This window comes from Tupaia chinensis, unplaced genomic scaffold, assembly GCF_000334495.1.
Source record: "Tupaia chinensis unplaced genomic scaffold, TupChi_1.0 Scaffold000392_1, whole genome shotgun sequence".
In the NCBI taxonomy this organism is placed as follows: domain Eukaryota; kingdom Metazoa; phylum Chordata; class Mammalia; order Scandentia; family Tupaiidae; genus Tupaia; species Tupaia belangeri.
Genome location: NW_006159894.1, coordinates 1,283,681 through 1,296,149, shown reverse-complemented (window position 1 = coordinate 1,296,149; position 12,469 = coordinate 1,283,681). Strand labels below are relative to the sequence as shown.

The following is a 12,469-nucleotide window of genomic DNA, read 5'->3' as shown; positions in this document are numbered from 1 at the left end:
GTCTCCCTTTCACTGTCTCTCTCTCTCTGGTCAAATTAAAATAAATAAATAAAAATTAACTTAAAAAAACTTTATTTATTTATTTATTTATTTAAATTTGGCCAGAGAGGAACAGAGTGAGAGAGAGAAAGAAAGTGGGAAAGCAAGCTGCCAGGTCTGGGACTTGAACCACAGTAGGCCATGTGGGAGTCCAGTACCCTTAACCATTGCACTACCTGCTGGCCCCTTAAATTATTCTTATAAAAATGGGTGAAAAATGCTGGCAAGACTGTAGTTGAAAAGGAAACTCTCTTATATTGTTGGTGAAAATGTAAATTAGTATAGCCACCATGGATAACAATATGGAAGTTCCCCAAAGACTAAAACTACCATATGATCAGCAATTTCACTCCTGGGTATCTACCCAAAGGATGGGCATACACTCAGTTGGAAAAAACACCTGTATACCTGCAGCATTATTCACAATTGCTAAGACACAAAACCAACCCAAATGTTCACAGATGAATGGACTGAAAAAGTGTGGCACATATACTATGAAATATTACTCACTCAAAGAAAACAATGAGAACCTGTCATTTGATTGAAAGTGGATGAATATGAGGGACCAGCAGGTGGCATAATGCCTACGTCACTGAACTCCCATGTAGTCGACTGTGGTTCTAGTCCGGAACCCAGTGGCTTAAACTCACACTGGGCATGTGTGTGTGTTTACCCAAGATTCCAAGAGGAGAATGGAAGAGAAGGGATTGTGGCATGGCCATCCCCCCTGTGGGGTGATTTCTCGCTTTCTGTCTCTCTTTCTGCTAGCGCACATGCCCTATAGCAAAAACCTCTCCAAAAAAAGAAAGAAAGAAAGAAAGAAGATGAATGTGGAAGATTTGAGGCTTAGTGGAGCAAATCAGATTATGGAAGAGAGACATTGTATGTCCTACTTAATATATACCAAATGTCTGCACTTTGCTGCAGAAGCTGAAAGATTGGAAGGTATAAAAGCATAGAGAGCCACTGTGGATATTAGAGAGACTGTAGGACAAGAGTGAGAAATGGGGGAGGATGAGAGGGAAGGAATCAAAGACGGGAAAAAAAGCAAAACATTAACATTTAAGGACACAAAAATGGAAAATTATTTGATGATAATGTGTATGGTAGTATCTCTGGCTGGACTAATACAGTGTATCCATGCTGGGAAAATTTGTTTTGTTGAATGTGATGATATACAGTTGAATGTAAAAAAATAAATAAAACAGCACACAAAACAAAAAAAGTGAGGAGAGTGAAGACTACCGTAGGAACTTCTCTTAATCCTCCTTCCTTTCCTAGTAGTGAAACCTCATTTTCCAGCCTTCTTTGTACTTGAGTGTAGTCAAGAGGCTAAGATTTTATCAGCACAATGAAAGCAAAAATAGTACATGAAAAAGGCTTTTGGGGGGGGTATCCTCCTTTGTGTCCTGTGCTGGCAGGAATACAGGCATAATGGCAATATTTCAAGAGCAATTTATTCAATAAATATTTGAGCACCTAGATCTTAGTACATGCATAAGATCCAAGATTGTAGATAAGATCCAGGATTTTATTTTAATATATTTATATAAAAACTGTAAGAAGTTTATTATTACTGATTGAATGTATAAAAGAACTTGAAATAAAATTTTAAAAGTTTAAAAAGAAGTTTATTATTACAAGAAACGTTCAACTAGAATTGATATCCAAACCAGCATTTTGAGTTTCCATAAAAATAGAAACTTCTAATAGAATCCTCTGTCTCAACAGAAGGAATATGGACAACAGCACCAGACTTCTCTATTTCTAAATGTGAGGACTTTCCTGTTCATAACTCAGGTTTGAACTGTCTTTTGTCTGAATCTCTTGTTCTTCCAACTCCAAAGTTTTATTAGAGGCTGAAGCTATAGCTTCCTCTTCATTTTCCTGTAGAAAGCTACACATTATGTTGGCTCTGTAGGAGAAATCATTATCCTTGATTTGCAGCCATTCCACACCACCTATGTTTTCTTCTCCTTCCTTCTTTTCTGTAAGAAGTGTTCTTGTCATGCTGAGCTCTTTCATTGTATGACATTTATATATATGTATATGTATATATATATATATATATATATATAATTTATTATTATTATCATTATTATTTTTTTATGGAGAAGTTTTTGCTATACGGCATGTGCGCTTGCCAGAAGGACAGAGACAGAGAAACAGAAAGTGAGAAATCACCCTCCAGGGGGGATGGCCACACTGCAATCCCTTCTCCTCCATTCTCCTCTTGGGATCTTGGGCACGCATGCACATGCATCTGGCGTGAATTTAAGTCACCAGATCCAGGACTTGAACCGCAGTTAGCTACCTGGGAGTCCAGCGATATAGCCATTATGCCAACTGCTGGTCCCTCAGTGTTTATTTTTAAAAAATAATTATTTAATTTTATTTATTCATTCATTTTATTTTAATTTGACCAGAGAAACAGAGAGAGAGGTGGGGGGTCAGTGAGAAAGCAAGCCACCAGGTCCAGGACTTGAACTGTGTTCAGTCATGTGGGAGTGTCCAGTGTCTTAACCACCATGCCACCTGCTGGTTCCGGCATTTATATGTATTTTTAAAAAGAATTATTTATTTTATTTTATTTATTTATTCACTCATTTATTTTAATTTGACCAGAGAGAGAGATACAGAGAGAGAGAGAGAGAAAGTGAGAAAGCAAGTCACCAGGTCTGGGACTCAAACTGTGGTCGGCCATGTGGGAGTGTCCAGTGACTTAACTACCATGCCACCTGCTGGTCCCCACCAGCAGTTATATTTTAACACTGTTTTATTATTGCCTTCTGCATCTACCTGTTCAACATTTTATTCAAATATAACAGAAGTCCCAAGAGTATCTTCATACTTTCCAGCAAAAAACATAGTTGTTCACTTGCAGAATTAGCCTCTCAGTGTCAATTCCCCAAATCTTGCATTTATTATCACATTTTGAGAGAAGGTCTGAATCAATAATTCCTGAAAATTTGATCAGAATCAACTGCTCCTCCTCTTGCTCCTCGTCATTGTCCTCCCAAATCTGCATCTGCCCAGCTACCATGGTCCTGCGACCTGCTTGTATTCTCCCAGTCCAGGATGGTATTTGTGATAACTCCATGATACAAAATATTTTACCTCATTATACCTCAGGTAATTTTATTTTCCTTTCAGAATTTTCATTGATAATACCTAGAAGTACAGTGTCTTTTCCCCAAACAAATAAATGGCTTTAGATATTCTGCAGGAAATTTGGATGGTGCTTCCAAAACCTGTTGAACTTTTGTTGAAAATTCAAGAGGCAGTCTTCAAAGAAGACAGTAGAAAAATACCTGATTGTAAGAGGAATAAAAATTTGGGAAGATGGGACCAGCAGTTAGTGTAGTGGCTATGTCGCTGAACTCCCATGTAGTCGACCGCGGTTTGAGTCCCGGACCTGGTGGCTTAAACTCATGCTGGGTGCTTGAGCGTGTGTGCCCAAGATCCTGAGAGGAGAATGAAGGAGAAGGGATTGTGGAGTGGCCATCCCCCCTGGGGGGCGATTTCTCGCTTTCTGTCTCTCAGTCTCTCTCTGTCTTTCTGGCGAGTGTACGCGCCCTATAGCAAAAACCTCTCCAAAAAAACAGAAAGAAAATCTGGGAAGATGTATGGGAAAAGCATTAGAACGGAATCAGAAGTTTGTTATTGTGCTGGTAATCTCGGGGAACCAGTACAAAACGTAGTCGTAAGTAATTTCACTTTTCTGGGACTCTTTCTGAATGACAGTGATCTTTAAAGATTCTGGGTTTCGGAAAACCTGGACCAAGTGCTCTACTCTAGGCAGCTCATGGAAATGCAGATGGGCCAAGAGGCAAAAAGGAAAAGGATCCTCTGGGTCTTTGGCTCCCCTCCAGGGATTCACGGGTACTACACCTGAAGTTCGCGTGCACAAACAGTGGTGGGACCTTGGATAAGCCGCTGCCAGGAGGAGGGTTAGGATAGGTCCAACCTACAATCCCGCAAACCATAAAGTGCCTGATCTGGATTTCCGCGCCCCGCCCCCGGCGCCCCGCCCCGGCGCCCCGGGGGGCCGGCCAACCTCTTAATACACGGCGATTGGTCGCGGCAGTGCGCACGGTAGCACTGCGCCCCGCCAACGCCTTCCTACCGCCCCTGGAGCTCCGTCCCGCCCCCGGTAGACTACTAGCTGCGCGCTGATTGGCCACTACGGTGCGCACGGCGCCTCGCCCCGCCCTACCGGCTCCCTAGCTCCGCGCGCGCCTCCCGCTCCCGGTTCCCGGGGTTAAGGTGGAGCCGGAGATCGCCGGCCGGGCCGCGGGGCAGCCGCCTCCTCTTCTGCGCGCGCCTGGGGTTGGCTTGGGCGTCGGAGGAATCTGGTAAGTGCCATCTTCGGGTCTCGGACTCTGGGGGACTCGAGGGGTTCGCGCCTGTCGCCAGCGCATGGGGATGCGCCTCTAGTGGGCCCGACCCGGCCTGCGAGGTTCTGCGGCGTCGCCTGGTTCGCTCTTCCCTGCGCGGTACGTGGTCTGGTCCGGTCCGGCCCGGGACCGCCCCGGCGTACTGCCGGGCGGGGCCTCCGCACTCTCCAGCCCCAGCCCGCGTCCCCTCGGCCTCAGTGGTCGCGACCCCGCTCAGCCGGGCAGGCCGCAGGGCCACGGTGGCTCGCCGTTGGGTTGCAGGAGAGGTCTGGGGAGATTCCGTCTCTTCCTTTCAGCTTCTCAGGGCGCCCGCCAGGGCGGGGGTGACGATTCGTGGGGCACTGCGCAGCCGTGACGCGCCAGTCAGGCTCGAATGAGTTGAGGGCGACCCAAGCCCTTCTTTGAACTCTCGGGTTTGCTCGGAACCACTTAACAGCGTTTTGTCACTTTTTTAACTGCAACCGCACGGGAGTCAAGTGCAGAAGGGAGAGGAAATGGAAGAGGTACAGAATTTTTTGTTAATCCTAAGTGTTGAGTGTCCTTTTAGATAAGTAGCAGCAGAGGCTTGTCACTGTCTCAGTGATCGTTGTGGGTAGGGCCATTTTGGTTTTTAACGAAATGAATTGGCTTCCCAGACAACCCCTGGAAAGGTAAATATGTCTGACCTTTTGAAACCAAAGTGGGAAGATGGACTGGTGGGAGGAGGGGGCGTGGGAATTCAAGCTTCCGATTGGAGTGATGTGTAATAAGCATTATCGCTCTCAGAACCGGTAATTCCTCTTCTCAGAGAGTCCCACCTCTACTCTCAAACTCTCCATCGTATTTGTACTGTAAATTCCTTTCCTTGAACATTACAAAGGCTTGTTACCTTTTTTCATAATCGGTCCTTATTCTCTTCTTTCAAACCTGTCTAAGTTCGAACTAGAGCAAACGTTAAACATTTTTACTGATAATAGCGTTGCAGGAGTCTTCCTTTTCAAAATGAAGTCCGAAAGTTATCTTGACTATCATGCTGCGGGGAAAAGCAGGTGTAAGTACAGCAAGGTGAGGACGTAGGCTTCCTTCTCCTGAGACACACCCTGCTTCCCACCCTCCCCCGTTCCGCTTCTGTCAACTGAGATGACAACAGCTTTTTTTTTTTTGGAGAGGTTTTCGCTATAGGGCGCTTGCAGAGAGAGACAGAGAGACAGAAAGCGAGAGAAATCACCCCCAGGGGGGATGGTCACGCCGCAATCCCTTCTCCTCCATTCTCCTCTCGGGATCTTGGGCACGCACACACACGCCCGGCATGAGTTTTGAGTCACCCGATCTGGGACGTGAACCACAGTGGACTACGTGGGAGTCCAGCGACATAGCCATTACGCTAACTGCTGGTTCCCGAGATGACAACATCTTAACCGGCTAGTCTTTTTTGAACTCACTTCTGGAGTCCAAGGTAAAAAAACTTATTTTATCTATATTTGCATTTTTTAATCATAAAAGTAATGTTCAGGTTGTAAGGAAAAAAAATTAAACCTTACAGAAGAATATCAGGTAAAAAATTAGCACTCACAGACATGTATCAAGTAAAAAGAACTTGTTTCTTCATCATTCACCCTTTATATTCTCAGTTCCACTCCCCATGAGGGCATTTCTACCATGATATTGTCTAGCATAATAAAATAATGACACATTCTGTATCAGTTGACCTGGACCCCTACCTCAGTTTTAAAAGGCGGCATAGGATACTTTTGTTTGGGTATATCTTCAGGTACTTTTTCAGTTCCTCGGTGATGGACCATTTTGATTGTTCCTGGATTTTAGCCGTTTGAAGCTTTGCTGTCTGAAAATCCTTTTGGCATTGTAGGATAAATTTCAGAGAGACAATTAAAACAAATTATTGCACTTCCTATAATTCTATTTCGCAAGGAGTCTTTATGTGACTTGAATATTTTATAATGTAAAGATAGTAACTAAATATATTTGAATTAAATGCATTTCTTGGAATCTGTGTCCTTTTATATTTGGAGACTGAGTCATACAATTTTGAGGACTGTGTTAAATAAATAATGGCAAACTTATTAACCTTGTTACCATGGAGTCCTGTTAAAGTTATATCTTATTTGATTGGCTTTGCAGGAATGACTAGAGAGGGCCTTTAGGAAGTGAAAATGTGGACACATTTTCTCTACATAATGTCCTGTGGTAATCCCTTGAATATCTCACAGAAATCTTTTTTAAAAAATAAATTCTTGGGGCCAGCAGGTGGTGTGGTGGTAAAGGTGCTGGATTCCCACATGGCCCGTCGTGGTCTGAGTCCCAAACCTGGCGGCTTGCTTTCTTGCTTTATCTTTCTCTCTCTGGTCTAATTAACAAATAATAACAAATGGAATTAAATAAATAAATAATTCTTTAAAAAATAATAAATTCTTGGGGGAGCAGCAGATGGCATAATAATTATGTTACTAGACTCCCACATAGTCAGCTGTGGTTCGAGTCCTGGCCCTGGTGGCTTAAAACTCCCTTTTAGTTGGCTGTGGTTCGAGTCCTGGACCTTAAAACTCATGTTGGGCATGTGTGTGCGTGCCCAAAATCCTGAGAGAAGGGTGGACAAGAAGGGATTGAGGCCTGGCTATCCCCTCGGAGGGTAATTTCTCTTCTGTCTCTCCATCTCTTTCTGTCTCCCCTGTGAACATGTGGACCCTATAGCAAAAATCTCTCTCTAAAAAAATGAAATAGGTGGCGTGGTGGTTCAGATGGCTGGATTCCCACATGGCTGACTAGGTCCAGAACTTGAACTGCATCTGACTGTGTGGGAGTCCGACGTAACCATTATACCATCTGCTGTTCCCAATAAAATAATTCTTAAGTAAATTGATTCTTGGGGCCAGCAGATGGCTTAATAGTTATGTTGCTGGACTCCCACATGGCTGACCTTCATTTGAGTCCTGGACCTGGTGGCTTGAAAATCACGCTGGGCATGTGTATGCCCCCAAGATCCCAGGAGGAAAATGGAAGAGAAGTGATTGCAGTGTGGCTATCCCCCGTGGGGGGTAATTTTCCACTTTTCTTTTCTCTGTCTCTGTCTCTCTGTCTCTGGTGAGTACTTTCCTTTTTTTTTTTTTTTTTTGGAGAGATTTTTGCTATAGGGCACGTGCGCTCGCCAGACAGAGACATAGGGGCAGAAAGCGAGAAATCACCCCCCAGGGGGGATGGTCACACCGCAGTCCCTTCTCCTCCATTCTCCTCGGAATCTTGGGCACGCACACACATGCGCCCGGTGTGAGTTTTAAGCCACCAGGTCCAGGACGTGAACCGCGTTTGACTATGTGGGAGTCCAGCGACATAGCCATTACACTAACTGCTGGTTCCCAAGACAAAAACCTCTTTAAAAAAGTAAGATAAATGGGGGTGGGCAATTTTAAATAAATAAATAAATAAAGTTAAAAAAATAATTATAAAAATAAAAAATGGGGGCCAGCAGATGGCATGGTGGTCAAGGGACTCCCACATGACTGACTGTAGTTCAAGTCCAGGACGTGGTGGCTTGCTTTCTCACTTTCCTTTTCTCTGTTTCTCTCTCACATTTGCTCTCTGGTCAAATTAAAATGAATAAATAAGTGAAGTTAAATAAAATAATTCTTAAAATAATATTTATTTGGGGGGCTAGCAGGTAGCATAATGGTTAAGGTGCTGAACTCTCACATGGCTGACTTTGGTTTGAGTTCTGGACCCTGTGGCTTGAAATTTGTGAAATTCGTGTGTGTGCATGCATGCCCCAAACCCCCAGAGGAGACTAGAGGAAAAGGGATTATGGTGTGGTCATCCACCCCCACTCCAGGGTGATTTCTCACTTTTTTTCTTGATGAGTGCATGCATTCTGTAACAAAAAATCCCTCTTAAAAAAGTGAAAACATAAGTAAAATTTTTTGTTGTGTAGTGAGTCTTAGGCACAAAAAAAAGGTATAGAAAAGGAGCCAGCAGGTGGTGTGTTGGTTAAGGCGCTGGAATTCCCACATGGCTGACTGCAGGTCGAGTTCTGAACCTGGCAGCTTGCTTTCTCACTCTCCCTCTCTCTCCCTGACAAAACTCATGTGAAATAATAATAATAACAACAATAATAATTAATAAATAATTCTTTAAAGAAAATAAAAAATGGGGACCAGCAGATGGCATAATGGCTACGTTGCTGAACTCCCATTTAGTGGACCATGGTTTGAGTCCCAGACCCGGTGGCTTAAACTCACGCTGGGCACGTGTGCATGCGTGCCCAAGATCCTGAGAGGAGAATGGAGAAGAGTTAGCTTAATGGCTATGTTGCTGGACTCCCATGTAGTTGACCGCGGTTCGCGTCCTGGACCCGGTGGCTTAAAACTCACGCCGGGCGCGTGTGCGTGCGTGCCCAAGATCCCGAGAGGAGAATGGAGGAGAAGGGATTGCGGTGTGGCCATCCTCCCTGGGGGGTGATTTCTCGCTTTCTGTCTCTCTGTCTCTCTCTGTCTGTCTGGAGAGCGCACGCACCCTACAGTGAAAATCTCTCCAAAAAAAAAAAAAGAAAAGAGAAAATGTATAGAAGGTACAAAAGTACATCAGAAAGGTCATGGAAAATTGGAATTAATTTTGGTGCAAACAGTTTTGCAATCCCTGCATAGCATTATTATGAGTTTTCCATAAACTTTTCAAGACTCCTTGTATATCTAATTTAAAAAATACTATTACAGTGATCACCTTTGTATCCATCACCAAATTAAGAAACAGTAAATTTTTATTTTCCATCCAGATGTAGCCTCTATCCTGATTTTTGTGTTAAATCTTTCTTTTTTATTTAATAATATTTATACAGATAGACATGAATACACACACATCACAGTCACACATATATCTGTAAGTATTTACATAGAGCTACATAAATGCATATATACATTCATATCCCTATGTCCTAAACAAAACAATAATTTTTTTTTTTGAGAGGTGTTTTTGTTTGTTTTTTTTTTTGCTATAGGGTACATGTAATCGCCAGAAAGAGAGACAGAAAGCAAGAAACCATCCCCCAGGGGGGATGGCCACACCACAGTCACTTCTCCATTCTCTCAGGCAAGTGCCCGGTGTGAGTTTAAGCCACCGGGTCCGGGACGCAAACCATGGTCAACTACATGGGAGTCCAGCAACATAGCCATTATGCTGACTGCTGGTCCCAATAATTTTGTTTTGAATGAAGTGTTACAAACAAGAGTATCATACAAATAGCATGTTTCAAAGTTTTATTTTACTGTTATTGAGAATGTAACAAGCTGGTGTTAGGGGGATTAAAGGAATAAATATTTAGTTCACAGAGAAAGGAGTGTCTCAGTATGCTAAATTATATATAATTGGTTACTGTTTCACAGGGTAACAGACTCATAATACCTCTGGGATTAATTTTTGCTACGAGGCTATAAAATCATAACACCTTATTAATTTTTGCACTTAAACGTTACAGGACCATAAGCTAAGTAACATCTTTATTATAAATGGATTATCATCAAATAAACTAATAACAGTTTTGTCCCCCATGATGGGATCCTAATAGCTTTCCTATGGTTCAGATATGTCCTTCAGAGTTCATGTGTTGGAAACTTAATCTCTAATAAACAGTATAGAGGGGTGGGAATTTTAAGAGGCTCTGCCCTTGTTCGTGAATTATTGTGGGAGTGGGTTCCTGATCAAAGGATGAGTCTGGCCCCTTGAGTGGGTTTTCTCTCTCTCTTTCTCTTTCTCATGTGCACGTTGTCTTCCCTTCTGTCTTCCACCGTGGGATGATGCAGCAAAAGGGCCCTGGCCAGGTGTGGGTCCCTTGACCTTGGATTTCCCACTTCCTTAGCAGTAAGAAAGAAATCACTGATCTTGGTAAATTACTCAGTATCAGGTATTCCATGTTATACTAGCACAAAATGGACTAAGACGGGCTTATTAGAAAGTGCTGCAGCTCTCTAAATTTAAACTTCTTAAAAATGAAAATTTTGTTTTCATAATTCTAAACACTTGATTATGTGAGGAAAGCACAACCTTGTCACTATTAGATGAAGGCTTCTGGGAAAAGATAAGCTGAACAGAATGGCTTCAGCTTCCCTGACTTTCTATCTGTGTATCTGTCTGTCTATCTATCTACCTATCTATTTAGATTTTTGCTATAGGGTGCGCACACTTGCCAGAAAGAGACAAAGACAGAAAGCGAGAAATCACCCCCCTAGGGGGGATGGCCATGCTGCAGTCCGTTCTCTTCTTAGGATTCTGGGCACACATGCACACTCACCCGGTGTGAGTTTCAAGCTGCTGAGTCTGAACTCAGTCTGTGGTTGGACATGTGGGAGTCCAGTGATGTAACCATTACACCGTCTGCTTGCCCCTCTGGGGGCCCTTTTTGAGGTAGTCAGTGGGCAGCATTATGAGTGAGTCCTCGTAAAGGGTGTTTACTTCAGACAGGCTGTGTGGAGGGCTCTATTGAGGACCCAGTGCTGGTAGAATAGCAGAAATAAGATCTGAGGGAGTGGGCTGCTCTGCATGGTCTGCTTCTTAGCTCACTGGCATACCTAGAGTTAAGCAGACCCTCTCTGTGAGGGAAGTGAGTGTCCTCTGCTAATGCAAGCTGCAGGGCCTGCTGGAGCACAGGAACTGCAGCAGCAGATGCTCAAGACAAGCCAAGCTCGCCTGGGTAGAGATAGGAATCTGGGCCAGATTCCCAGGGCATTCAGTCCTCAGGTTAAAAAGCTGCCGTAGCAGCTGGGACGTTAGCCCTTGAGTTACACTGCTTCAATCTGTTCTAGTTATCCTGTGTTTCTGGGGGCACAGCTGGATTCTCTAGCTGTACTATGTTGGATCTTTCTTGTGTCCTGTATTATCCTTTAATTGATTTATTCTCTCTGGTGGAGCTCAAACTCCATTAGCTTCTTGACAGGAAGACTTACTTTTTTTTTTTCTTTGGAGGCCTTACATATCTGAGTGTTTTGAATTTGTCTTTATCCTTGATTTTTATTTTGGCCGGTACTAGAATTTGAGTGGGAAGTAATTTTCTTTAAATTAATTGCTCCATTTTCATCCTGCTTCTAATGTTGCTGTTGAGAAATTCCAAGCATTATGATTCCTGATCCTTTGTATGTGATTTTTTTTTTTTTTTTTTTTTGCTATAGGGTGTGTGTGTTTTGTGTGTTTGCCGGGGAGAAAGAGAGAGAGAGAGAGAGAGAGAGAGAGAGAGAAAGGGAGATAACACCCCACAGGGAGGATGACCACATTGCAGTCCCTTCACTTCTTGGGATTTGGGGCATGCATGCACATACACTCCATGGGTTTTTCAAGCCTCTGGATCTAGGACTTGTACCGCCCAGCTGGCCATGTGGGATCTAGCCACCTTAACCTTCAGGCCACCAGGTTGGTCTGTGTGATTTTCTTTCTTTTTTTTTTTTTTTTTAAATCTATGTGAACTTAATGGAATCTACACTTTGACTTGAGTGTTTTGAAATTTTTTTAGAAAAGAATTATTTTATTTAACTTAATTTATTTATTTTAACTTGACCAGAGAGGGACAAGGAGAGAGAGAGAGAGATAGGGAAAGTGAGAAAGCAAGCTGCCAGGTCTGGGACTCAAACTGTGGTTGCCATGTGGGAGTCCAGCCTCCTCAACCACCACACTACCTGCCAGTCCTGAAATTTGTTTTTTTATTTGCCAGAGGGTGCTGTGTGCTTGCCAGAGAGAGAGACAGATAAAAAGGGAGAGAGAGAAAGTCCTATGGGGGCTGGCCCCGTGTTTTGAAATTTAAAACGATGTTGCATGGGTGTATTTTCATTCAGTAGATCTATCAATACTTTCATCCATTAAGGCCCTATAAATCTGGAGGGCCAGTCTGGCACAGTGGTTAAGAGAGCTGGATCCTGCATGAGTGGCTATGAGAATGAAGTCTTGGACCTAGTGGCTTAAAAAATACCCTGGATGGGGCTGGCAGGTGGCATGGTGGTTAAAATGCTGGACTCCCACATGGCCCACTATGGTCTGAGTCCTGGACTTGGTGGCTTGTTTTTTTT

At 43.3% G+C, this 12,469-nt stretch overlaps 1 protein-coding gene and 1 pseudogene across 5 annotated transcripts in view; one reads left to right on the top strand and one right to left on the bottom strand.

Annotated features, from left to right (window-relative positions):
• Positions 1 to 1,693: 1,693 nt before the first annotated feature.
• Positions 1,694 to 3,078, bottom strand: LOC102474411 (general transcription factor 3C polypeptide 6 pseudogene; annotated as a pseudogene).
• Positions 3,079 to 4,237: 1,159 nt separating this feature from the next.
• The window catches only part of TMEM50B (transmembrane protein 50B), a 49,003-nt gene continuing 40,771 nt past the window's right edge, over positions 4,238 to 12,469 (top strand). For 2 of the 5 annotated variants that reach the window (XM_006153885.3, XM_006153882.3), the window contains exon 1: positions 4,239 to 4,394. The gene's annotated coding sequence lies outside the window, so the exon portion shown is untranslated. Of the gene's footprint in view, positions 4,395 to 4,608; positions 4,940 to 12,469 lie in introns of those variants that run through there. The other 3 variants (XM_006153886.3, XM_006153883.3, XM_014589914.2) reach the window with 2 other exon arrangements.